Here is a 26,646-nt window from a genome sequence, read left to right on the forward strand (position 1 = left end):
AGCTGCAGGGAATCCACTGAGAATGCTGTGCACATTGAACGCAGAGGTGTTGTCTGTTTACAATCTCCTCATTCCCCTGCAGAGTACCTGCACATCATTCTTACATGTACCCACACTTACATTGCCTAGGGCCTGATAGATGTTCTTTGTTCCGGTTTGTACCTTTTACAAGTACTCTTACCAAGGACTAGTTTTAGTCTAAAGGGAATAAATATAGTAGTCTCCATATCCTTCTCACTTCAGTTGTCTTGTAAAATTCCTAAGCATTGGCAGTTAAGAGACAAATTTCATGTTACATACTTTTAATCAACAAAATTGTAATATGCAAATTAGAGGAGTCGGAGTCGTGGAGTCGGAGTCGGTGGAATCCTAAACTGAGGAGTCAGAGTCGGAGTCGGAGTCGGTGGATTTTTGGACCGACTCCACAGCCCTGGTCGAAACAACAATAAAATCAAAGGTTTACCCTCAACTCTGCGACCAAACGAGATCCCCATGGTTACTGAGGAACTATTCCGCAATATTTTACAGGAGGAATCACCGGGCACAATAGAAATCGATAGAGCCCACAAGATAGGTAAACCACGTTCTAATGGATCAGGCTCTAGCACTGATATTTTGTGCAGGGTACATTCGTTCCAACTTAAAGAAAAAATTCTACACAAGGCCAGGCAAATGGAGACTATATCCTTCAAAGACCACAAAGTAGAACTATTTAATGATATCTCAGTCCACACTATAGCAAGACGCAGAATGCTTAAACCTATTTTAAGGCTCTTAACTGAGAAAGGACTGAAATACCGATGGGGTTACCGGTTTTCATTGATTGTGAGCTCAGATGGTCGAACCATAATTCTTAAAGATTGTGATCCGATTTGTCCCTTTCTATCGAGCTTAGACCTACCCATTATAGAAATTCCAGGCTGGGAGCCCAACCCATCTCCACCTAGCCACAAGACTGATTAGCCAGTTGGAGCCTTACAGTTAAGATTTGGTAAAATCTCGCTGCCCTGGGCATTGAAGTCAGTAATTATTCCTTTCCATCTGTTTTGCCTGACTGTACAAGTATTAGGCGAAACAAGGTGTCGAAATGACACCAGTTAGGTATCCAACATACTACCAGGTGGTCAACGTTCTCCTGGTACCTAACCATGGACTGAGGTTGGGCCGGAATAGGAACCATCTCTAAGTCTACAATTTTGGACGTAGCTCATGCTCTTTACTTCTTTCTTCCTTTTTACCTTTTTTATTTCCTTGGGACATCTCTTTTCACTTTTTGTCTTATTTTTCATGTTTTCTGTCTTTAAGATAGAGGAAAATAAAATTAATTTTAATTCTTTACACACTAGGAGTATTTCTACCCTTTTTAAGAGTCATGGCTGGATCAATCAACAATTATTATATCATTATGGAAGAATTAAAATTAGTATCTTATGTCAAAGGGGCAAACTCAGGGGTTAATAGAGGTCGAATCTTAGAATTTTTATCCAGAAATAAAACCGACATTGCCTTTATCCAAGAGACACACTTTAAGGCCTCTTGCACACTGCAAGGGATTCCGATTCCGCTTTTTAATCAGTTTTTACATCCGATTCAGATTCTGATTTGCAGTTTGCTCCCTGCACACTGCAAATCTGAATCTGAATCGGATGTAAAAACTGATTAAAAAGCGGAATCTGAATCTGAATCGCCTGCAGTGTGCAAGAGGCCTAAAAAAGACTTTAAACCAGTATGCACTAATAAAAAATTTGACTGGTATGTTAACTCTAACAAGAGTAAGAAAGGGAGGGTGGCTGTTGTAGTTGGCTCCAAAACTCAATTTACTGTAGAAAACTCCTATTCAGATGAGGAAGGCCGCATATTAATATTGGTAGGTAAAGTTTATGGGAAACTAATCACCTTAGCGAACCTATACGCACCCAATACTGGTCAAACTAAAACTATCTTAAATTTCCTTGAGAAAGTAAATTTAATAGGTAAAGGAAAAATCATTATAGCAGGTGATTTTAATAGGACGCTAGACCCTATTTTGGACAACTCTCGAGGGAAGTCAAGCATATCACTCCGTAATATTCAGAAGATTAAAAAATCTCTACATGCAGAGAAGTTACTTGATGCATGGAGAGTTTTTAATTCAAATAAAAGAGATTATTCCTTTTTTTCTCCAAGACATCAGACATACACTCGTATTGACCTTTTCCTGGTTCCTCAGGATTTGATACAAAATATTACGGAGATTAAGAATGGCAATTTTACACTATCAGACCACGCCCCAATCTTTATGTCCTTGACATGGAAAAAGGAACAGGTTACAAGAAGAGAATGGAGGTTAGATCTGGGACTACTTTCAATACCTGACACGATCACCGAAATAAAAACTAGTCTTAGTGATTTCTACTTGTTGAATAGGTCACCTGATGTTTCAGAGCAGACCCTCTGGGATACAATGAAGTGTGTGATTCGCGGTGTCCTCATAAAATATGGCATCAGGAGAAATAGAGAAAAAACAAAGGAACTGGAAGACCTGTTAGCCGAATTAGGTCAGTTGGAGTTTTTGAATAAAAAAAAAAATCACAACTGAAATATCTAAGAAACTGCAAACTATCAGAACTCAGATTAATAAAATACTAAACAAACAAATGATAAAACATCTTAGAAACGATAAAAAAAGTTTTAGTACTCGGACGTAATACACGGGGAAAGTTTTTGCAGGTCCCCGATTACTGAGGAGGAATTCATTCTTCCGGTTCAAGCTCTGGGGAGGGGGAAAAGCCCAGGTCCAGATGGTTTTATAGCAGAATTCTATCGAACCTTCTGTAAGGAATTGGCGACACCATTCTGTGCTCTAGTAAATGAGGTTGACTCACCAACCACATTCTCGGATCTATCAAATAAAGCAGTACTAACAGTGATTCCTAAAGAAGGAAAAGAAAACCTTGATTGCAGCAAATTCAGATCTATCTCTATAATAAATATAGATGTCAAAATATACTCAAAAATTCTTGCAAATAGACTCCTTAAAGTGTACGATACATTATTGGGGGAACAACAGTGTGATTTTCGTAATAAAAAACAACTGTATGAAAACGTGTACACTGCTGTTGGTTTCTGTAATAAGGTCCGTGGACGTGGAGTTGAGGCGGCAATGGTGGCGATAGACGCCGAAAAAGCTTTCGATAGACTTAATAGGCATTATCTATATAAAGTCTTAGATACAGTTAAAGTAGGAAACTCCTTTTGCAATCGAATTAAAAAGCTCTATGCAAATCAAAGTTTAGCAATTAAGGTTAATGGGGCTGTCTTTTCTGACTTTCCAGTTTGTAATGGAGTCAGACAGGGCTGTCCCCTTTCACCCTACCTCTTTACTTTAGCATTAGAACCCCTTATTCAGGCTGTACAGAGAGACCACTTGATAACAGGTTTAAAGACCTGCCAGAATGAAATCAAAATACTTGCTTACGCAGATGATTTACTGCAGACTGTTTTAGAACCGGCTACATCAATACCAAGGGCGGTTCAATTATTAGAATCCTTCAGTCACTGTTCGAATTTTAAAGTTAATACAAAGAAAACCACTATTCTGGACCTGGGCTGTTCACCCCTCTCTAGACACACTATTCAATCCATAGTACCATTTAAATGGCAGACTAGCTGTATCGATTACTTGGGGATAAAAATATGCTCAAATGAGAGTGACTTATTTGGGGCCAACTACGACAGGCTTCTACCCGACTGTAAAAAATTGCTGGACGGGTGCGACACACCCTGCTTCAATGTCTTGGGCAGGATATCTATTATCAAAATGATGATCCTCCCTAGATTACTCTTTGTGTTCCAGTGTCTTCCTATTTTTATCCCAAGTTTCTGGTTTCGAGAGGGCCAGGCTGTGCTGCAGAGATTTATATGGAGGGGCAAAAGAAGTAGAATCTCACATAGACACCTTATTCAAAAGAGGGAAGGAGGAGGGCTGGCTATACCGGATATTTATAAGTATTACCAAGCAGTTCACTTGGGTAGAATACTAGACTGGAGGAAAGGCAAAGATCATAGCTTTTGGACAGATCTGGAGCTAGAATATCTGAACGAACATTTTGCCCTGTCATGCAATCTACATGTACTGAACAGGTTGTCTAGAGGTTGTACTCAACCATTAATAGGCCCAACCCTGACTACTTTTAGATATTTGATTAAAACACTCCCAGGACCATGCCCCCTATTATCCATAGCTAACAACCCTGGCTTTACCCCAGGGATGGACAGGACTTGGCTTAACGGAACCGGTTTAGAACAAGATACTAGACTTTGGGATTTCCTGTGAAGGTTCGGTCTAGCCAGCCCGCCTCCACATTTTCCATTTTTTAAATATAACAAAATATCAAGCTATATACTCAAAGAAATCAGGTCTCTAGGCCCTATCAGGACGGAACTGTCCAATTTTGAAAAATGGTTTCTGGCTAGGACTAAACTCCCAGGGAGCTTGTCAATTCTGTATGGGTCGCTGCTGCACTTCACGGGACAGAATTAGGGAGAGGTGGGAAGGTGAACTGCAAATTAATCTGGATGATAAAAGCTGTTTGAGCTTTAAAGAGAATGTTTGGATGCCTAAAAATACAGTACTTCAATTAATGCAATATAAAGTAATTATGCGCTGGTATTCTACTCCGGATGCCATTAATAAATTGTACAGTTCAGTTCCATCTATTTGCTGGAGATGTTCTTGTCCAGTTTTACATTATTCCCACATTTGGTGGTCCTGTCCCTCAATCCAGAAATTTGGGAAAAAGGTTGAGGTTTTTTTAAGAGTAAACACAGACCTAGGCCTCCGTATCAATAAAATAGAGGCGATCTTTGGTCAGGGCCTGCAAACCACTACCGAATTATCTATGGACCTCTTAATGTTTTCAACCTTGATTGGTAAGAAACTAATTATTGAACACTGGGGTACCCACATCAGCCCTACAATATCAAATTGGCTCACCAGATTTAATGAGCTCTTAGAGATAGAGTACTCACATCCCCCTGAGGCCCCAATGACTGTTACTAACGAACAAAACAGATGGATAACGCTGTATAATTTTTGTTCTGAGAAATTCAAATTCTAGCCATACTATTCTAAGGGTAATGTTAAGTAGCTATTCTTTACGCTTTTACACTTTTCTCTTGGTGATTTATCTTCTATTCCCGGGGGGGGGGGGGGGGGGGGGATCACCGCCGTAATACGTACCCCCCAGGGATCCCGCGATGGCGCAGCCTCCCAATGAGCTCCAGGCTCTGCTATGGGTAGGAACAGGACTGAGCATATTTCATGACGTTGATGATGTCAGACGTCATGTCCGATTGTCACCATAGCGACCAGTGAAGCTGAATGGTGAAGCTGCAGCTCTCGCGGTATTGTTGAGGGATAAATATTGCCAGCGGTGTCCGGGGGGGGGGGGGGGCTTGGGTTTAGTTTGGTCCGGCAGGGCTTGGGGGGCATAGTTAGCTAGCGAAGTGCTAGCTTAAGCATATAAATTACATTTTATTAAAAAAAAAGAACCTCCTGCGGACACAGCCTCTGAAACTGCATACCGCCAGGGAGGTTAAGTAGGGCAGTTTCGGTTGAGTGGCTGGGGTAGAATCCAGATTGGAGGTCATCACTCAGAGAATTAGCAGTGAGGTGACAGACTAAGTCAGTATAGACGTGCGCTCAAGTAGTTTTGAAGAGAAGGGGAGGAGAGAAATAGGTCGGTAGTTGGGCAGGGAAGAGGGGTCAAGAGACGGTTTTTTTAAATATAGGCGTATCTGGTAATATATCTGTCCCAGTAATAGAGGACTATGTTTGTCCACCATGAGAGTTTGTTTGGATGTGGTCGAAGGTGCTTTGGTGTCCAAGGGAACGCACGAGGGTCTAATCCGCTTACATGTTGTTCTAGGAGTACCCATTGTTTATAAGAGCTGTTCTGAAACCAATCTTAATGTGAGATAATAATGCGGCTTTGTGATATCTTGTCAAATCGGGAAAACCCATTCCTCCATCATCTTTGGCAGCACATAATAAAGCATCTTTGATCCTAGGGGGATTTGTTGGCCCATACAAATTGAATGATTCAGGATTTCGATTGTTTAAAGAATTTGTGCAGGATTTTCAGAGGGATGGTCTGAAATAAATAAAGGAAGCGAGGGAGTACATTCATTTTTATCATATTCAATCCACCTGCCTAGGATATAAAGAGATGTCTCCATCTCGCTATATCTTTTAATAAAGTAGTTAGGATGGGGGGGGGGGGGGGTAGTTCAATTGGAATGTATTTGTCAGGTTAGCTGGAACGTTTACTCCTAGATATTGAATGCGGGAATGTTTAATAGCAAAGGGGAAGGATTGTTTGCTTATATCATTACAGTTTTTAGTGATGGTCACTGGTAGAATTTCAGATTTTGTGGTATTCACTTTAAAGTTGCTCAGCATTCCAAATCTAGCTATTTCTGACATAATATTTGGGAGGGTAGCCAGGGGTTGATTTATATATAATTTGACATCATCTGCATATAATGAAGTTTTATATGAGTGTGAGGCTTTGTCTAGAACTTTTATAGAGTCGTTGTTGCGAATGGCGTTAGCGAAGTGCTCCATTGTTATAACATAAAGGAGTGGGGAAAGGGGACACCCCTGTCTCGTACCATTTCCTATATGAAAGGCGTCCGACAGGGTCCCATTCACTGCAATCCTGGCTGAAGGATTAGTATAAAGAGCCATCCTTTTATGGAGAAGGTTTCCTGTAAGCCCAATCTGTTGCAGTGAACCTTTGAGAAATTTCCAATGGATCCTGTTGAACGCCTTTTCAGCATCCAAAGATAGCAAGCAGGTGGAAATATCATTTGTTTTGGCATAATTTAGCAAATTGATGGTGGTCTCTTGCTTCTCGCTTAGAGACAAATCCAGCTTGGTCTGTGTATATTAGGGAAGGTAGATAGATTTTAAGTCTGTCAGCGATCATTTTGGAATAAAATAAATTTAAGGCCAATATTTAACAATGAGATAGGTCCGTAGCTACCACAGTTATTTATGACCTTAACTGGCTTGGGAATGACCGTGATGTGCGCCATAAGAGTTTGCATGGGAAATTGTTTGGTATCTGTTATGGAATTGAATAAATCTAACATTAATGGAAGGAGGTCAGGTTTTAAATTCTTATAGAATGTTGCTGAGAAACCGTCCGGTCCAGGACTTTGGCCAGTTTTAGTGTTTTTTACGGCCTCCAGTTTTTCTTCCACTGAGAAATCTGCATTTAATGATTTTAGGGCTTCTTCATCTAAAAGGGGAAGGGAAGTTTCCTGTAGGTAGTCTTCGAGTTTTTCTTGATATTTACTGGGTGAGTAATTGGGGGTTGGTTGGAGATTGTAAAGATCTGAATAGTAGGTTTTGAAAGTCTCTGCGATTTCCGTAGGAGAGTGGACCTTACAATGTTTTGCATTAATGCTAGGTATATAGGTTGAAGGTACAAAAGGGTTTGTATATTGGGCTAAATGTTTACCACATTTGTTGCTGAACTCATAGTTCAAGCTTTGCATCCATTCTCTCCAGATCAGAGATTTCCTGTCTAGGATAGATAACAAGGTTTGTTTTTATTAGATAGCTCAGTTTCAAATTTTGGGTTCAGTAGATGATTTATGCAAGGTTTTAAGAGCATGCAGCTAAAAAGAGTTTGCCCAGCTAATTCTTTTTTTTAGACAAGAGCCATGTGAAATGAATATACCGTGGAGTATGCGTTTTAGGGCTTCCCATTTAATTGGTGCAGGGGTATTATCCTTTTTGTGATTCTTTTTAAAAGAGGCTATAGTTGATCTGATCTCATCCATACACATTTGATCTGAGAGAAGATTATTATTAAGGTGGACCCAAACTAAAAATACAAGATTTCAGAGATAAAATCTATTTTCTAAAATTATAATAATAAATAGCAGCCTTTTTCAGCTGCATGATGACAAATATAAAATATTTTACATTTATTGGAGAAACCCCTCCCTTCCTTTCATATTGCTGGCAAATAATCCGGCAAACTGGTGGAGTAGATGGTGTCCAGCAAAGGAGGAATTGCTAATGGCCGCCACCTGTATAACCCTAGTTATGCAAAGAGGAGGGTGAAAAGCATGCACTGAAATTCTCATAGGTTTGAAGGAGTGTTTATCTTTGTATGTGTCAGAGTGGTGCAACTAAATATTTTGAATTAAAAAAATGTTTGGTTTGGGTTCGCTTTAACCGGTTCAGCACCGCAGTCCGAAAATCTCATGCATCCGAGCAACGTCACCTCCTATTCATTCGCCTATAACTTTATTGCTACTCATCACAATGAATTGATCTATATCTTGTTTTTTCCGCCACTAATTAGGCTTTCTTTGGGTGCTACATTTTGCTAAGAATTATTTTTTTCTAAATCTATTTTAACAGGAAGATTAAGAAAGAAATGAAAAAAAATCATTATTTCTCAGTTTTTGGCCATTATAGTTTGAAATTAATATACGCTAGCGTAATTAAAACTCATGTATTTTATTTGCCCATCTGTCCCGCTTATTACACCATTTAAACGATGTCCCTATCACAATTTATGGTGCCGATATTTCATTTAGAAATAAAGGTGCATTTTTTCAATTTGCGTCCATCACTATTTATAAGCTTATAATTTTAAATAATATAATAACATATTCTCTTGACATGCATATTTAAAAAGTTCAGACCCTTGGGTAACTATTTATGTTGTTTTTTTTTAATTGTATTTTTTATTTTTATTTTTAATAAAAAAAGTGTATGTGGGTAATTTTTGGTGTGGGAGGGAAACTGTTAATTTTAAATGTAAAATATATATATATTTTTTTTAATTAAAAATGAATTGTGGTGCAGTTTACTATTCGGCCACAAGATGGCCACAGTGAAAAAAGTCCTAGATGCGAACGATTTCGCATCTTGGAACTTAAAAGTAGGGGAAATGTTTCCTGGGGGCAGAAATACCACGTCGGTATTTCTGCGGGGAAGATAGATCGGTGAATGGGAATTATATTCCCATTCACTGATCGGGGGGCTAGCGGCGGGCAGCGGGAGCGCGCGCGGGGGCGAGCCCGATCGCGCGCACGAGGCGGCGGCAGCAGCAGTGCCTATCTGGACGAGGAAGCTCGTCCAGATAGGAGTGCCTATCTGGACGAGGAAGCTCGTCCAGATAGGCCGAACTGGTTAAGTTTCCAGGTATTTTGATGGTTATAGGGAACAAGTTACGGGTGAATGGTCTTACCAAATTTTTGGGTGTATATTACATTGGGGGAAGTAATCCAATAATTTACATGAGATGAAAATATGATCTAACCTAGAATTTGTGTAGATTTGAGAAAAAGCTATAATCTTTCCGTTTAGGATATAATGTTCTCCAAACATCTAAAGTTTGAGATGTTGGAGATTAGATTTAATTTTATTTAGAATTATTTTTGATAAGATGGCTCGGTTGGTGGTGGAGTTGTAAAAAGTCGGTTGGGTTGTAGGTAAAAATTAAGGTCACCCCCTAGCAGAATATGACCTTCTGCAAACCTTTTAAGTTTTTCTAAATACGTTAGGAAAGTAGCACCTTGGTTGTGGTTAGGGAGATAAAAATTAGCTAATGTAAAGACTTTATTATCATGAGAAAGTTTTAAAAGAATGAATCTTCCCAGATGTTCCAACACCACCACTCTCCACAAGGCCTGCACCCCAGATGTTGAGTTCCTTGCCATAAACTGCAGGCCTCGGTACTCCCCGCGGGAGTTCTCTTCCCTTGTCCTTGTTGGGGTCTACATTCCTCCTGACGCATGTACCAAGACTGCCCTGCATGCACTCAGTGACTGCATCCCGCGGTGGGAAACTGCCCTACCGGAGGCCCTGTTCATCATCCTGGGCGATTTCAATAAGGTGAACCTTCGGCACGATCTGCCCCGCTACAAGCAGCACATCACCTGCCCTACCAGAAACAGTAACACCCTGGACCACTGCTACATGGTCCATAAGAATGCCTACAAGGCCACCCAAGGTGCCCCCTGGGAACTCCGACCACAACGCAATACACCTGATCACCCACCTACAGGAGGCTCCTGGAAACCTCAATGCCCACCGTCAAAACCACTAAAAAATGGACTGCAGAGGCCAAACTGGAGCTCCAAGCGTGTTTTGAATCCACCGACTGGACGACTCTGGAGGCACCCACCCTTGATGAATAGGCCGAGAATGTCACCTCCTACATTAGCTTCTGCGAAGAAGCATGTATCCCATCCAAGTCCTTCAGAGTCTACCCCAACAACAAGCCTTGGTTCAATGACAAGCTTCGCCGACTCCGGAAATGCAAAGAGGATGCGCACAGGTCTGGCTCCCCAGAGGAATTCAGAGAGGCCAGGCTCACCTTGAAAAGAGAACTGCGGACTGCAAAGAGGGCCTACGCCAAAAAGCTGGGGCTTTGCCTACAGTCCTCCAATACACGGGAGGTATGGAAGGGCCTGAGAGCAGCCACGAACTTCAAACCAGCACCCCAAACAGCGCCCCCGAGCCCTCGACTGGCTGAGGAGCTCAACGAGTTCTACTGCAGATTCGAGCAGCATCCCAACCAGCCCGTGGGCCAAACAGCATCGACCTTGGTGACCACCCCCTCTGGTGAACTCGTCCCCCCGGCTCCTGTCGCTGTGCTGGAATCAGAGGTACTCAGGTACCTCCGCAAGCTAAACCCAAGGAAATCCTCTGGCCCGGACGGAGTGTCGGCTATCTGCCTGCGATCCTGTGCCGACCAGCTAGCCCCTGTGCTCACCTCCTTATTTAAGCAGTCCTTATCGGATGGTACAGTCCCCTCCTGCTTCAAGAGATCAAAAATCGTACCAGTCCCAAAAAAACCAGGCAGTACTGAGCACAATAACTTCCGACCAGTGGCCCTAACCTCTAACATCATGAAGCTCCTCGAGCGGTTAGTCCTGGCCCACCTGAAGAAGTCCACGGACGCCCTTTTAGACCCGCTCCAATTTGCATATAGGGCAAACAGATCTGTGGAGGACGCCATCAATGCCAGCATGGCATACATTACCGAGCATCTAGACATCCCTGCCTCCTATGCTAGGATCCTGTTCCTAGACTTTAGCTCAGCGTTCAACACGATCTGCCTAGACATCCTGATCACCAATCTGACGCAGCTCGGAGTTGACCCTACTCTTCGGGCATGGGTCAAAGACTTCCTGACAAACAGAACGCAGCAGGTGAAGCTCGGCAACCACCTCTCCAGTGTTCGAACCACCAACACAGGGGCTCCACAAGGCTGTGTTTTGTCACCTCTACTGTTCTCCCTCTATACCAATAACTGCATCTCATCCGCTGACTCTGTGAAAATCATCAAATTTGCAGACGACACCACTATCATTGGCCTTATTGGTAGTAACGGGGAGTCGGAGTACCGCAGCGAAGTAGAGAGAATATGTAACTGGTGCAAGGACAACAACCTAGTCCTCAACGAAGCAAAGACTGTCGAGCTAGTCGCTGATTTCAGGAGAAAACCTCCCTCCCTCCCACCTGTTCTCATTGGGGGAACCGAAGTTTCTAGGGTGACATCTGTGCGCTTCCTCGGCACGACTCTAACAAACAATCTGAAGTGGGAGCAGAATACCACCAAAATCCAGAAGAAATCTCAGCAGAGGCTGTTCTTCCTGCGCCAACTGAAGAGATTTGGCATGCCCAGGGAGCTGCTGACCAGTTTCTATACTTCCACCATAGAATCCATCCTCTGCTCCTCAGTCATTGTCTGGTATGCTGGTGCAATGGCCAGCGACAAACACAAACTGCAGAGAGTCATAACGGAGGTGGAGAAGATCATCGGATCTCCTCTTCCGCCTCTCGATCTCCTCTACTCAAATAGGATGATGAAGAGGGCCACCATGATCTCCCGTGACCCCGCTCACCCTGGCAGCCACTACTTTAAGCTCCTCCCATTGGGCCGTCGTTATAGGGCTATACCTTCCAAAACCACCAGGCGGAAGAACACCTTCTTCCCCCAAGCTGTTCGGCTTCTGAACTCCAACCTCCCCCTATCTGGCCCGCATACCAGCATACTCTAGCTGGGTTGGTCAGCCGGTTCCCGCCGCTGCCTGCCTGGGCTCTTCAAAATTGACTTGAGGCCACTACCTGCATCTTTATTATTATCATTATTATTTACCTGTGTTTTTTTAATAGCAGTGAAATGGCCGATACGAACTGACTACTGCATTTCAAGTGTACGTGTTGTGCGTCTGTCTGTATTATACTAATTATGCCTATGCCATGTGTACCATAAACAATTCCGATTACAGCTCTTGCTGTACTTGGCGGAATAAAGTGATTCTGATTCTGATTCTGAGGATAAGATGTGGGAAAGTTTTGTGTAACCCAATTGAAACTCCTTTAGTTTTGGAATCTGGGTTGGTGCTAGTAGTAAAGTTTTCGTCTGTCTAAGTGTTATATTTCCTTGTTTAAAATGTGTTTCTTGGAGGAATACTATGGACGTATGTAATTTTTGAAGTTGGTATAAAATTTGAGATCTCTTATTGGGATGGTTAATTCAATTGCCATTCCATTTAGTTAAGGTTAACGTACCCATTTTTTTAAGAGTCTGATGTGGTTTAGAAAGTTGGTTTGAGCAGGATCTGAGACCAGGGAGCGTATGGGGGGAGGAGGGGGAGCGGAGATAGAAAAGTGAAGACAAGTTTTAACGAGAAGAAACAAAAAGAGCATTATTAGATCAAGTATAGACCTTATAAGGTCCTTAAGATCAGCAGGTAACTCACGGAACCCACTATGTGGGTAGATATGGAGGACGAGGGAGTCTTCGGCGGGTCAGAGCTCCACCCCGTCAAATGTAGATCAAACCAATTAACATGAAAGTAAGACTTTTTAACAGAGCATCCTCATATATAAAGAAAATGTATTGGTTTGTTAGATCAAATAGTTATAAATCCTTGATATGAAAAAAAATTGTGGTTTCTCTTTAAAGAGACTCTGTAACAAAATTTTCAGCCTTATTTCTTCTATCCTATAAGTTCCTATACCTGTTCTAATGTGGTCCGTCTTACTGCAGCCTTTCCTAGTTGCACAGTGGCTGTATTATCTCTGTTATATAATCTAATCTTCTTTCCTCTGATGGCTTTGTCGGGCTCAGGCAGGAATGTGCTGTCTGCTGTTATAGGCAGAAGCTATACACACCCTCTCCACGTCCCTCCAGGTTCTGTGTGAGTCACAGACTGAGCACTCTCAGCCTATCACATTCTGTTAGCAGCTATGTCTTTTGTTTGTAAACACTGCCTAAAACTGGCAATTACAAGCCAGGATTGCAGCAGGGAGTGGCAGAAGCAGCACATAGGGGCCCAGGAGAACATAATGAATAGAATGGTATGCTTTTTATTGTAAGAATTTTAGAGTACAGGTTCTCTTTAGGTTTGAGTATATGAAGAGGTGTGCACGGGGGATTTATAGTTTCAAGCTAAACGTAACTCATGTCCGATGGGGGGGACGACATATAATCATATCAAAGAAGAGAATAACTAGAAGATGATTGGAAAAGTCGTTAGGAGATTGTTAAGATTATGGGATAAAAAAAAGAGGTACTAAGAATTTAAAAAACATGTTGCCTATATATTTCTCTCCCATGATAAGATGTTGAGGTATACGCATGGAATTTTGTAAGAGTGTCGAGAGAGGCCACAGGGAGTATAACATATGGGATCTTAGTAGTAAGAGGGAGGTGGGGAATAACGTAAGTATACGTATCAATTTCTTATGAGGTGAAATTATGTATCATTGGGGCCAAAAGAGGAATTTGTAAAAGAGATTTGCTTCTATGTTCACAATATGTAATCATATGAGTATCTAGAATATTGAATATAATAAAGAACCATATCAGGTCAAAACTATTAGTAGAGGTTGAAAATTTTCCATCTGATAATGGTTCCTCTTATCTCTATATGGCCTCAAAAGACATGTTAAAAATGAATGTAGCCTCAGGAAAGAGATGTATAGTGATGCTTGTCTCCCTCTAGTGGGGGATGTATGGAAATGTTTTAGCAGTATTATAATAAAGGGGAAAGTGTCCTAAAAACATTAATTCTGTGAATATACATATTGTGACAATGAGAAGGGTCATAAAACTAAAGACTGAAGAGAGACGAAGACCTAGAGAGTCCTGAACAATTCAATATATTACATTTAATAATATAATATGGTAAGGAATTTTAGGTAGATTGGAAAGGTATGAACCATAAGGTAGCAATGAAAGGGAGCTAATTTAAAGTGACTCTGTAACAAAAATTACAACGTTTTTTTCTACCATCCTACAAGTTCCTAAACCTATTCTTATGTGTTCTGGCTTACTGTAGCTCTTTCTACTATAACCATCTCTGTAATAAATCAATGTATCTTTCCCCTGTCAGACTTGTCGGCCTGTGTCTGGAAGGCTGCCAAGTTCTTCAGTGTTGAACTGTTCCTCTATGCACACTCCAGTGTGTGTTTTATTTAAAGAGTAACTGTTAGGCATAATATGTTAAATCTATTCTCTCTTTTAGCCTATTACATACACAAAAAGGATTGTAATAAGGCAATGCAAAAACTTAAAATCCTTCTTACTTTTTTTCCTGGGAGGTTTTTCTCTCCCCATGCCTGCAGGACGCAAGCCGCAGAACAGAAATGACAGGCAGGCTGATTGGCTGAAGCCTCTGTCAATCACCGCTCTGCTCTGCGATTGGCCGCCTGCTCTCCCCTTGTCTGCAGCGGTGTAGCCGCTGTAAGAGCGCACGGAGGGAGGCTAGAGGCTATCTCCTCTCACTGTCCTCTGCCCCCCTCCTCCAGTGTGATGTCCGCGCCCCCCTTCTGCCCTTCTGCCGCCCGCCGCCGCCGCATTATCCTTCTTCCCCGCACAGAACTTTGGGGAAGGATAAAGGCAGCGCACAGACTCCAGGAATAATGTTCCCAGGCGCTGCAGTTCCCCCCATACTCTCTGCACTGCCGCCGGTGGTAGTGCAGAGAGTATAGGGGGGAACTGCAGCGCTTGGATCTATTGTTAGGCGAGTCTTTGCCAGCTGCAGCTTTTCCTCCCCGCTGTGCTGGGGATAAGTGCGGGGAGGAGGGGGGTGCGGGGAGGGGGAAGAATATACCCGAAGGAATCAAGATGGCCCCTGCCATGAAAAGGATGACCCTTTATTTGTACTATCAAATTATATTGAAGGAAACCGAGGACAGTGCAATACATCAGTTATGTAAGTAGAGGAAGTATTTATCTACTTACATATGTGTTTACTTTGATGGGCATGTTTTTGCTAATAGTGCCTCTTTAAATAAGCCAGCAGCTTCTCTGCTATCTTATCAGTGATAGAAGAGAGCTGGATAAAAATCCCCCTCTGTTAGGCTGTGAAAGTAGCTGGCTGACACATACTGAGGGATTACAAACACAGGCACAGGCAGAGCTGTCTGCAGGAAGCCTGTAATGTTCAGTGCATGAGAGAAGCTGGGGACAGAAGGTAAACACACACAAGTGATCTCTTGAGATTCAGAAGTAAGGCTGTATACAGCCTGCTTGTGTATGGATGTATTTTCTATGTGTGGACATGCTGTACATCAACCTACTTCCTGTTTTGGTGGCCATTTTGTTTGTTTATAAACAAACTTTTTAAAACTGTTTTTGACCACTTTTAATGCGGCGGGGAGCGGTGAAATTGTGACAGAGGGTAATAGGAGATGTCCCCTAACACACTGGTATGTTTACTTTTGTGCGATTTTAACAATACAGATTCTCTTTAAGCTTATTATGGTATATCTTCGGCTCTCTCAGGTATGTCACACTATGTCACCCAGCAGTTTAAATATAGTCTGGTATAGTAGATTGTTATTTGCTTAGAGCAGGGGTCCCCAAACTTTTTTGGTCAAGGGTCAGGTCAACATACTTCAAACTAATGGGGGGCCGGAGTATATATAACATGATGTAGAAAACATATTGAATGTAGGTAGTGTAAACTATTACCTGTTAACACGTGCAGCCCTTCTGTCTCTCATTTAAAGGAGTCATCAAGCAAGTAATGCTACCCGGAGTACTACTTACCCAGGACTTCCTCCAGCCCCTGGCAGCTGCTATGTCCCTCGCCGCAGCTCCGCTCTCAGCCGCTGGCTCCCGGTCCCCGACGGTGCAGAAGCCAACCTTGCCAGATCGTCCTCTACTGCGCGAGCACCGATGTCAATCACCTCCACGTGGACCGGAGTGTACTGCGCAAGCGCGTTACGTTCTGGACCATGTGGAGGTGACTGACAGCAGCGTTGGTGCAGGCGCAGTAGAGGATACCTGGTGAGGCACTGTTGGAGACCGGGAACCAGTGGCGGAGAGACGAGTTGTGGCGAGGGACATAATGGCTGCCAGGGACTGGAGGAATCCCCGGGTGATTAGTACTCTGGGTAGCATTACTTGCTTGATGACTCATTTAACCAAAGCAGATATTATGCCCCCAACACAGCATGTGCAGATAGTAAAAAAACCTCTTTGCTCCAGACAGTGGAGCGTACCCAGGGGACAACCGGTTGTCCAATTGGACAGCAGTGTCACCTGATGCAGAATTGGATTGGTAGCCAGCGAATGACTGCTCGCTGGCTTCCCTGTGGATTGGTGGTGCCAGCACTGCTATTCTATATGTGAGCCACCGATATTTTAAGATGCAATGGACCGCATCTATAAGTAATACATGTTGTGAGTGGAGGGCCGGTGAAAAAGCCTCAGGGTGCCGCATTCGGCCCGCAGGCCTTAGTTTGTGGACCACTGGCTTAGAGTGTTCTAAAGATTAAATCTTATAGAGCAAGTGTATTACAATTGATTGATGTAGTAAAGGAAGGGGTGAAAAATTAGGAGGCAATAGGTTTGGGCCGGAGGCAGTAAAGCGCTGAATTAATCAGTTATATAGACATGTAGTTTACTCTTGCATACATAGTAAATTGGGCTGTTTTTGCTTAGTAAGAATGGATTAACCTTTAACTTAGTGTGGATCAGCTTGGGGCTGTCCGGGATATGGAGCGAGAGGGGTATTGTTATTCGCCCTGCACGCCACCTACCCATCCTTCAACCACACACAAGTGTATGAACTTGAAAGGAGACTATAAACATTTACCAGGTATGCTGCGAATCAAGGTAAGGGAGTCAAGGCATATTACAGCGCTATGGCTGCCTCAAAGAAAGGGCAGTGAAAAGGTGGTACTGTAAGAGTCGGATCATGTGACCACAATAAACTATAAATGTAGTCAGCTAAAGGTACTTATACAAGAGAAGAGATGTGTCTTTCTTGATTAGGAACAATTGAGGATTGACGTTTAGGATCTAGTACAGGCATGGGCAAACTTGGCCCTCCAGCTGTTAAGGAACTACAAATCCCACAATGCATTTGCCTTTATGAGTCATGACTGTGGCTGTTAGACTCCTGAAATGCATTGTGGGACTTGTAGTTCCTCAACAGCTGGAGGGCCAAGTTTGCCCATGCCTGATCTAGTAGCACAGTGTGTAGTTGTCCGAGGTACAGAGCAAGAGGGGTACTATTATTTGCCCTGCTCGCCACCTACCCATCTTCCAAACACACACAGGGGTATAGTCTAATGGACGATAATAAGGGGTTTTACCCCTCCATACATCATACAGTAAATTTATAGTGAATAAGGAAAAGAGATGGATTACACATGGTAAAATAACAGTCCCTACGTGAGGAATTGGGTGCCTTACATCAGTATAGTTCCCATCAAGGTGAGCTGATCGGGGATGGTAGAATAACAGTTATATGGAACGTGCCAAATAAATTCAAAACTTCATCAGTTCCTACTAAATAGTATTGGGTGTATTTTGAGACACCGTGGGAGATATCGAGTCACAGGATCTGATTTTATTTTAAGTATAGGATTGAATCATTTACTAGTGGATAACGGTACGGACATAGCAATGTATTTCCCAGCAGCGTCATTCCACACAGCCCAATCGTCTTAAAGAGAAACTCCAACCTAGAATTTAACTTTATCCCAATCAGTAGCTGATACCCACTTTTACATGAGAAATATAATGATTTTCACAAATAGCCCATCAGGGGGAGCTGTATGACTGATTTTGTGCTGAAACCCATCCCACAAGAAGCTCTGAGTACCGCGGTACTCTGGGCAAACTGCCACAATGTAACAATGTTCACAGACAGGAATTAGCTGTTTACAGCTGTCTCTAACAGCCAAAACAGCTTACAGCAGCTACATAACCTGCCCACAGTAAAAATGTCACCATGTAATAAATGTCAGAATGTAAATCGGGGAGAGGAAAGATTTTACAATGGGCAAACACTGACTAAATCATTTATACATAATTATGGTAAAAAATGAAGCACTTTTTTTACTACATTATTTTCACTGGAGTTCCTCTTTAAACAATCTTTCCATTAATTGACGGTATTATTACATTGGTAGACATTAATATACAACATGCCATTATATAAAATAATACTTTGGAAGATTAGATAGTTGCAAAGAAAAAAGCATTGGATATTGTAGTACATAAATTATAGGAGGGAGGGATTATTAATGAAGGTATAATTTAGAGTAGAAAAAGTTGTTGGAGTGCTGTAGGGAGTTATCGGGTGATGAATATTTATAGGAATATAAAATCAGTTCTGTTCATCATATTTGGGAATAAAAAAAAAAGTTGGTGAGATGAGTATATAAAGGATATCGAAGTGAAGTGTGGCAATCCATAGTTCTGCAGTATGTTTAATGGGAGATGAGTTTCCATAGATAGAGTCAAAAAGGTGTAGAGAAGCAACTTATAAATATATATTATCTCCTTTGGTAGAGAGTAATGTGGTGAATGAAGAGAGGCTATATCGGGGAATGAGAAGTTTGGGCCAGGAAGGGAGAGGGGAGAATTATTGCTGTTGTGAATTTTTTTGCGGGGCTGAGAATTCAAAAGACAATAATAGTTTACGGGAAGCAAAAGTCTCTCAAAGGGAGATGGAGTGAGATGAAATAGTGGAAAAAGGGGTAAAAGTACTTACTCAGATGAACAGTCTTGTAAGGGATGCTGAAGAATAAAAACATTTTGACTTTAAATAATGAACTGATGAGTTGAAACTGAACCAAGAACTGTTATGAGTGGTGCTTCTTAGGATGGAGAGCTGCGCTGCGAGTGGGAAACCGTTATCCATGTCTCTTGTTGAGGCTTCTGGGAAGGCAGCGGAGGAGGTAGCAAAGAAAATGGCCAGGTTCCTATTTCAACCAGAGGAAGACCCAGACATTTTAGAAAAGATTGGAGATCCGAGGGATGAAAAAATATTGCAGATTTTCCGTTATGTTGTGTAGAACCATCGGTATTGGATTTCTTTCTCACGGAGTAATTGCAGCAGAGGTTTGAGAGCCTTCCTCATCTGTAGAGTATGTCTGGAGAGATCTGCCATGATGAGGAGTTTGGCACCATCGAAGTCAACCTCTCCGTGTTCCCTGGCTGTCCACATGATCTAGTCTTTGACGCGGAAAAAATTTACCTGGCAAAGCACATCTCTTGGTAAGCTGGGTTGGAGGGTTCGCGGTGCAGCCACTTTATGAATCCTATCTATTTCTATGGGAGAGCCTGCCGGTTTGTTAAGTAAGGGGAAGAGATCTTCTGTACGTGTTGCCTCCGGTAATCCTCGTATTCTAATATTGTTGCGCCTATTTCTATTTTCTATGTCATCCATAAAATAGAATAGGTCCGTAATCTGTTTGGAGTGATGATCTATGATTTTCTGCTGAGGTTCTAGCTCATCTGCAATCATCCAAGAGGCCTAAATCAGAAATTTTGTTATATTGTTTCCTCAACCAGATTTAAAGAGACTCTGAAGCGAGAATAAATCTCGCTTCAGAGCTCATAGTTAGCAGGGGCATGTATGCCCCTGCTAAAACGCCGCTATCCCATGGCTAAACGGGGGGTCCCTTACCCCCCGAAATCCCCTCCGTGCAGCCGGGGATCTCTTCCTGATTGAGGCAGGGCTAACCGCTGCAGCCCTGCCCCACGCACGTCTGTCAGCACGTATCTCCGCCTCTCCCCCGCCCCCCTCTCAGTCTTCCTTCACTGAGAGGGGCGGGGGAGAGGCGGCGATGCGCCGCTGATCCGACGCGACTGGAGGCAGGGCTGCAGCCGTTAGCCCTGCCTCTAGGAGCAGCAAAATCTACGACCATTTTGGTCGTTGATTTTGCGGTGGGGGGAGTTTGGGGGTGAAGGGACCCCCGTTTAGCCGTGGGATAGCGTGCCCCTGCTAACTATGAGCTCTGAAGCGAGAATTATTCTCGCTTCAGTGTCTCTTTAAGATGGCCACCAGCGCATGTGAACTCATTGTTTAGAAAACAGTTTTAACTAGTTAAAGTTCCACATAGCTAGCAGGAAGTACAGCTCATCCTAGTGCAACTTCCCCCCTCTAGTCAATCACAGAGAATGGGAAAGGGTGGGACTCAGGAGGTATATAAGGAGTAGCAGCCATTGTTTTGCGCTCTTCTGCGATGAGATGTTTAGCTGTGAAGAGATGAAAAAACCAGTGCTATAATTTGGAGACATGGGGCTTTATTCACAAAGCGGTGCTAACCTACTTAGCACCCCTAAAGACTTTTGGGCGTGATAACCATTGCACTAAGTAGGTTAGCACCGTTTTGAGGAATAAACTCGTGTGCAAAAAGTCCGGTGCGCGCGGAAAGTCGCATAGGGTTTAAAACTTTATGCGCACTAAACTTTACGCGCGCAAACTCTTATACGCGCATTAGCGTGCGAAGAGGCAGGTTGCACGTGATAAGCTGCTTTTCACTGGCGTGCTAACACTTAGCACGCTTTTGTGAATCAAGCCCATGGAATGCCTCCTCTGTTTGGCCTGGTACAGAGAGCAATGGACTTTTAAACTGACCTAATCTACAAAGACTGACTCAAGCTAAGTGTACTTTTTGTTCAAATCATATATTATTATAAATATTAATTATATAGCACAGACATCTTACGCAGTGCTTTACAGAGTACATAGTCAAGTCACTAACTGTCCCTCAGTGGGGCTCACAATCTAATCCCTACCATAGTCATATGTCCATTGTAGTCTAGGGACAATTTTAGGGGGAAGCCTATTAGCTTTGTGTGGATGTGGGAGGAAACCGGAGTGCCTGGAGGAAACACACACTGACGCATGGGTGCAATCTGCGGTTTATCTTCACCAATAATGAGCAGAATATAAATAGCATAGTGCATATGTTAGAACTATATACAGTATTTTTGTAGTACAATTTAGTACACTTTTCTGTGTGTAAGAAGTGTAATTTATTTTATATAAAAATATTTTGTTACTGATCTTTGATTAGCCAATTAAACACATTACTGTGACTTTTATGAAATGCTCGGTTTCCTCAAATGTTACTGCTAGCAATCAACAAAGTTAAATATAGCAATCCTTTGGTGAGGGCTAGCAATCAGGGCCGTGCAGAGGGTCCTTAAATGGGAGGTGCTCAAATTTAAAAAAGGGGCCTGGCAACGCCTTCCCATGCATGCCCCCCCCCCTCCTCGTTTCTGGCTAGGAGGGTATTGGTTGTCATGTGGGTGCTGAATGCAGATGCTGGGTGCCATGTGGGTTCTGGGTGTAAGTACTGATTGTCATGTAAGATCTGGGTGCATGTACTGGATGTCATGTGAGTGCTGGGTGCAGGTACTGGGTGTGACATGGGTGCAAATACTTGGCCAAGTGCCAAGGTGCAGTGGGTGCCCAGATGCAGTAGATGGCAAGATGAAAAGGTTCACTTTGTGCTAAGTTGCAGTGGGTGCCGAGATGCCAAAGTACAGTCTAGTCTGTGTTAAGCTGCTGTGGGTACCAAGGTCCAGTTTGTATTGGGTGTTTATTTGCAGTGGGTGCTATGCAGTATTGGGTGCTGAATGAGTAGCAGATGGTGATAAACAATAGTGGGTGCCATGTGAGTGCTAAATGGTACAGGGAGCCATGTAAGTGTTGGGCATGAGTGAGTAGGGAGTGCCATGTGTGCTCTGGGTGTGTGCCATGGGAGAGTACTGAGTCTCATATGGGTTCGGACCAAGGATTGGGTACTGGGTGCTGTTTGAGTGCTTGCCATAGACGGGTACTAGGTGCAAATAATGGCTTTGGAGCTTGGTGCCATTTGAGTACTGTGCCATGTGGGTGTTGATTATGGGGGTATGTGGATCTTAGGTGCAAATACTGAGTGCCAAGTGGGTACTGGGAGTGAGTACATGATGACATATGGGTGATGGGTGCTGGCTAGTGGGGTATTTGTTGTCATGTGGGTGCTAAAGGCAGATGCTGAGTGCCATGTGGGTTCTGGGTGCTGGCACAGGGTGTCATGTGGATTATGGCTCTATGGGTTTGTATCAACCATCATGTAGGTATTGATTGCAGGTACTCAATCCCTTGTGAGTTCTGGGTGCAAGTACTGGATGTCATATTGTGAGTGGTTCGTGTTTGTGCTGGGCACTAAGTGGAGGCTTAGTGCAACAGGAACTACTGCAGATGAAGCATGTGGGTGTTGGTTGCAGGTACTGGGTATCACATAGGTGCAAATACTTGGTGCCATGCCTGCACTGGGTGCTAGCTATGGGTGGGCATTGTGTTATGTGGGTTCTGAGTGCAGGTACTTTGGGTGGTAGTACTAGTTATGTGAGTGCATATCGTGGGTTCCATGTGAAGGCGGTGTGCAGGTGTGAGTAGTGGGTGCCATGTCAGGGCTGGGTGCAAGTACTGTGCCATGTGGGTGTGAGTACTGGGTGCCAGCTATAGGATGAAGGGGTGCAGGTACTGGGTGTCATGTGACTGTTTGATGCAAGTACTAAGTGCCATATTGAGGCCGGATGTGATTATTGGGTGGAGGGTGCTTGGTGCAAGTACTGGGTGCTTGCTATAGTGGGGGTTACTGGTTGAGTGTAATGTGGGTGCTGAATATTGGTGGGATTGTTGTGGGTGCAAGGGGTGGGAGGTCACTATGGGTACGGCTATGAATGGCATAGTTGCATAGCTCCCAACTGTCCTTTTTTCGGAGGGACAGTCCCTTTTTGGGAGCCCTGTCCCTCTGTCTCTCTTTCACCCTCATTTGTCCCTCTTTCAGGACTTTGTCCCTCTTTCTATGTAAATATATATATATTTCTATACTAAAATGTGTTTGATTGACTCTAAACTTTATTCCCAACCTTTAAATTGATATATTACTAATTTTAAAATGTTACAAGGAAAATGAACCAGGATAGAAAGGACCAGTGTGGTTTGAATTATAAAACAACATGTTTCTTATGAAATCTATATGGTATGCGTGACTAGGGGCATGTTGAGAGCGTGGCCAGGGGTGTGGCAGGGGCGTGGCTTAAGTGTCCCTTTTTCTCATCTCAAAAAGTTGGGAGGTATGTAGTTGCTGCTAGGGGAGGTAGAGGTCAGTGAGGTTGCTGGGGGAGGTAGAGCTCAGTGTGGGTGCTGGGGGGGAGTAACTGTAGGTGCAGTGAAAGGTAGAGATCAATATGGGTGCCGGAGGAAAGGGAGCACACTGTGGGTCCTTTGGGGGAGGTCACTGTGGGTCTTGGGGGAGGTAGAGGTCATTGTGGGTGCTGGAGGAAGGGAAGGTCACTATGGGTGCTGTTTTGAACGGCATAGTTGCTGCTAAGGGAGGTAGAAGTCAGTATTGGTGCTGGGGGAAGGGTAGGTCACTGTGGTTGCTGTGGAAGGAAGAGATCTGTATGGGTGCTGGAGGAAGGGGAGGTCACTATAGGTCCTAGGTGGAGGGAGAGTTCAGTATGCCACACTAGGATTCCTGTCTAGACCTCTTCACGTGAAAGTGTGCCCGGCGGGGGCGGAGCTTCCCGAGGGTGGGCGGGGCTTATCACGTTCGGAGCTTGTTTTGCCAGGGAGGGGAGCCTTTTTTTAAGGTTTTAAAAAGAGGGGGTGCCTGGGCACCCAGAGCCTCCCCATCTGCATGTGCCTGCTAGCAATACAGTAATTTTTTTATTTTTTTTGAATTATCCAGGTTTTAGGGCATACGGTCATGGCTGCTGTATACATTTCACAGTCAAAATTTAAAAAGGCACCATTGTGACATCATGGTAGAATATAGTAAATTATACATTATATAGGTTTACCGAGTTTTACGTTATTGTTCCTGGTTTCAGCATTGGAAACACATCCTATACCTATATATATCTGTATACTGATATGTAGCCCCCCCCCTTCCCTTTCAGTGATAGTTAACTTAGGCTGTTCTGAGAGACAAGGTGTTGTTTTATTGACTTTGGAACACGCAGTAACCAAACAATTCACAGTGATGCACCAACCAGCAGGCTAGATGTCATCACCTGTGATAAATGTAAGAATGTAAATCAGGGACAGGAAAGATTTTACAATGGTTAAACATGACTGAAAAATGTATAAAATTATATTGTTAAAAAAGAATATATACAAATATTTTTAGGTTTGCTTTAAAGGCCTTTTTTAGATTTGCATCCTTCATAGATGGATTCTTGAAGTGAGTAATGCCTCTACACCAAAACCTGGTAAGTCTCCTTGAGATATTTGTTTACCTTTAAAAGGCAAACAAACTGTTAAAACATGTTTGCATTTAAAGTAACGTAGAAAAATAGTTTGGTTAAAAAAAAATCTGCACACGAAGTTCAACAAGTAAGGAAAAACAAAAAAACTCTCCTAAACCTGCACATATCCCAGTTGATCCAGGGGAAGGCAAAACAAGTCTTGGGCCAATTAGCCTTAAAAGAGAAAAATTCCTTCCCGACTCTAGATGGCAGTCATATAAATCTCTGGATCAACTCTCTTGGGAATTACTTAGTAATTATAGCCATGGTTGCCCTTCAATGCAAGGCAAGCATCTAAGCCAACTTAAAATGCAGATATAGAGTTTGCCATAACTGCTTCTTGAGGAAAGATATTCCAGATTTTAATCACTCTTGCAGTGAAGTAACCCCCTTTCTACAGAGCCGTGCAGAGCCTCAAAGGGGTGGTGTTCAAATGTGAAAAGTGGGCCCCAATCAATCAATTGTGCTTGTATTAGGCAGTCTTTGCCCTCCACCATCTTTATAGCAGTATCAGTCAGAGTTTGTGACTCCCTACAACCAAGTCTCTTGGCTCCACCTACCTCAAATCAGCACTGATAGGTGCCCACTATTAATGGACACAGTGGAGTCTGATGTAGGCATGGACTCCCCTATCATTACTGGGACCTCTGTCACTCTTGATCAGTACCCAAGAAGAGGTGGTTGCCAATATGCAGTAAGTGCTAGGGTGCAGTGGGTGCCTAGATGCAGTGGGTGATAAGATGCAAAGGTTCAGTTTGTGCTAAGTTGCAGTGGGCACTGAGGTGCCAAAATACAGCTTGTGTCAAGCTGCAGTGGGTTCCAAGGTCCAGTTTGTGAGAAGTTGTAGTGGATGCTAAGTCATATTTGTCAGACGCCCCCTAGTGGCCAGACCGCACAATGTCTTCCAATCGGTTCCACCACACAGACCATGCAATCTGGGGTCGCAATCGGTGTGCAGAAACCACTGGAATTTTGGCAGCAGACAGGCTAGAAGGGAGCCTGTGAGTTACAGTAACACAAATTACACACCATTTAAGAGTATCAAACTGCCACCACTCCTGCAGAAGGGCAATAGACCTAACCTCACTGATACTAATACTTTCAAATAAAACGGTTAAAACACACTCTATGTTATCTAGCTATCAGCAGTAGTAGCGACTCTTCGGAAGGCTAGGATTCATTTTGTGTTGCTGAATAGTAGGCGTAGCTGAAAAATAAATGACTTTTAGAAGTCTTTTATTATAAAGGCAATATAAATAATTAATATATACAGAAAATCATTAAAATCAACAATTATGGAGACAATAGTAGCGCAGTATACAAATAAAAAGGGAAGAAAATACGAATATTTAGGTTCAGGTGAAAATATGTCCTTTCTGGGAAAACACGTGAAGTTCTTTTGTTTCCAGAGCAAAGTTAAAAAAAAAAATGACCGCTGCTCAGTCCTCAGAGCAACAGCATGCCTTTGTGGCGATGGAATTTGGAGGACTCGAGGGAGGAATCCCTGTCAAGTTCTTTTGAATGACCCACATTTTTGGGTGGGGTCTCAGGTTCAGCCCAGGGGGGTAACCTTCTGGGTGGGTTTCTTGTGCCCACCAAATATGACATTTTCCATATCTCAAGGGATGCAAGTGAACAGAGGCGCCAATAGGCGCCAAAAACAATAAGATAAAAGTTTTAAAACATGGACATGGCAGAGGTGAATATCTCACCACTCCAAAGGACATTCAAACACAAATGTGTTAAAAGGGTATAACACGAACAGAAACTTATTTATACACTCCACCATTTCACAACACGTTTTGCGGGCGTGACCCCACTTCCTCAGGCAATTCAGATGGGTATATATAGCTGTGGGACAGAGAATGCTATATATCAGAGACAGCCAATATTGCATTTAAGTCAAAAGTGTGTTTCATAGGGTATTCAATTTTCAGTGTAATTGAATACCCTATGAAACATACTTTTTACTTAAATGCAATATTGGCTGTGGCTGATATATAGCTTTCTCTGTCCCACAGCTATATACTCCTATCTGAATTGCCTGAGGAAGTGGGGTCTC

At 43.0% G+C, this 26,646-nt stretch overlaps 1 protein-coding gene across 5 annotated transcripts in view; it reads right to left on the bottom strand.

Annotated features, from left to right (window-relative positions):
* TAMM41 (TAM41 mitochondrial translocator assembly and maintenance homolog) overlaps positions 1-26,646 on the bottom strand; it is a 666,331-nt gene that overhangs the window by 253,682 nt on the left and 386,003 nt on the right. The window lies entirely within an intron of this gene.

Source organism: Hyperolius riggenbachi, chromosome 9 (assembly GCF_040937935.1).
Source record: "Hyperolius riggenbachi isolate aHypRig1 chromosome 9, aHypRig1.pri, whole genome shotgun sequence".
Lineage (NCBI taxonomy): Eukaryota > Metazoa > Chordata > Amphibia > Anura > Hyperoliidae > Hyperolius > Hyperolius riggenbachi.